Here is a 2,087-nt window from a genome sequence, read left to right as displayed (position 1 = left end):
AAGTCTTTGCCCTGCTTCATTCCATATTCCAAGGCCAAATTTGCCTGTTACTCCAGGTGTTTCTTGACTTCCTACTTTTGCATTCCAGTCCCCTATAATGAAAAAGACATCTTTTTTGGATGTTAGTTCTAAAAGGTCTTGTAGGTCTTCATAGAACCGTTCAACTTCAGCTTCTTCAGCGTTACTGGTTGGGGCATACGCTTGGATTACTGTGATATTGAATGATTTGCCTTGGAAATGAACAGATATCATTCTGTCGTTTTTGAGATTGCATCCAAGTACTGCATTTCTGCACTCTCGGCCGCTGCCCCTGACCTCGGATGTGGGGTAACTCCTCTTGGCGGCCGCCCTTCGGGCATGGGGTCCTCAGGCAATGCCAAAGAATTCTCAAACTACAGCACAATTGCACTCATCTCACATGCTAGTAAAGTAATGCTCAAAATTCTCCAAGCCAGGCTTCAGCAATACATGAACTATGAACTTCCTGATGTTCAAGCTGGTTTTAGAAAAGGCAGAGGAACCAGAGATCAAAATGCCAACATCCGCTGGATCATGGAAAAAGCAAGAGAGTTCCAGAAAAACATCTATTTCTGCTTTATTGACTATGCCAAAGCCTTTGACTGTGTGGATCACAATAAACTGTGGAAAATTCTGAACTGGACATGGAACAACAGACTGGTTCCAAATAGGAAAAGGAGGATGTCAAGGCTGTATCTTATCACCCTGCTTATTTAACTTACATGCAGAGTACATCATGAGAAACGCTGGACTGGAAGAAACACAAGCTGAAATCAAGATTGCCAGGGGAAATATCAATAACCTCAGATGTGCAGATGACACCACCCTTATGGCAGAAAGTGAAGAGGAACTCAAAAGCCTCTTGATGAAAGTGAAAGTGGAGAGTGAAAAAGTTGGCTTAAGGCTCAACATTCAGAAAATGAAGATCATGGCATCCGGTCCCATCACTTCATGGGAAATGATGGGGAAACAGTGGAAACAGTGTCACACTTTATTTTTGGGCACTCCAAAATCACTGCAGATGGTGACTGCAGCCATGAAATTAAAAGACGCTTACTCCTTGGAAGGAAAGTTATGACCAACCCAGATAGCATATTCAAAAGCAGAGACATTACTTTGCCAACAAAGGTCCGTCTAGTCAAGGCTATGGTTTTTCCTGTGGTCATGTATGGATGTGAGAGTTGGACTGTGAAGAAGGCTGGTCACCGGAGAATTGATGCCTTTGACCTGTGGTGTTGGAGAAGACTCTTGAGAGTCCCTTGGACTGCAAGGAGATCCAACCAGTCCATTCTGAAGGAGATCAGCCCTTGGATTTCTTTGGAGGGAATGATGCTGAAGCTGAAACTGCAGTACTTTGGCCACCTCATGCGAAGAGTTGACTCATTGGAAAAGACTCTGATGCTGGGAGGGATTGGGGGCAGGAGGAGAAGGGGATGGCAGAGGATGAGATGGCTGGATGGCATCACTGACTCGATGGACGTGAGTCTGAGTGAACTCCGGGAGTTTGTGATGGACAGGGAGGCCTAGCGTGCTGCGATTCATGGGGTCGCAAGGAGTCGGACATGACTGAGTGACTGATCTGATCTGATGGGGTTCTCAAGGCAAGAATACTTTAGTGGTTTACCATTCCCTTCTCCAGTGGACCACATTCTGTCAGATCTCTCCACCATGATCCGCCCATCTTGGGTTGCCCCATGGGCATGGCTTAGTTTCATTGAATTAGACAGGCTGTCATCCTATTGTGATTAGATTGACTAGTTTTCTGCGAGTATGATTTCAGTGTGTCTGTCCTCTGATGCTCTCTTGCAACACCTACCATCTTACTTGGCTTTCTCTTACCTTAGGCGTGGAGTATCTCTTCACGGCTGCTCCAGCAAAGCGCAGCCACTGCTCCTTACCTTGGACCAGGGGTATCTTCTCACCGCCGCCCTTCCTGACCTTCAATGTGGGATAGCTTCTCTAGGCCCTCTTGCGCCTATGCAGCCACCGCTCCTTGGAAGTGCGGTTGGTCCTCCCGGCCGCCACCCCTGGCCTCGGGCGTGGGGATGTGCAACCAAAAATAAATAATG

Source organism: Bos javanicus, chromosome 4 (assembly GCF_032452875.1).
Source record: "Bos javanicus breed banteng chromosome 4, ARS-OSU_banteng_1.0, whole genome shotgun sequence".
NCBI classification, from domain to species: Eukaryota; Metazoa; Chordata; class Mammalia; order Artiodactyla; family Bovidae; genus Bos; species Bos javanicus.
Note: the sequence above shows the minus strand (reverse complement) of the source record.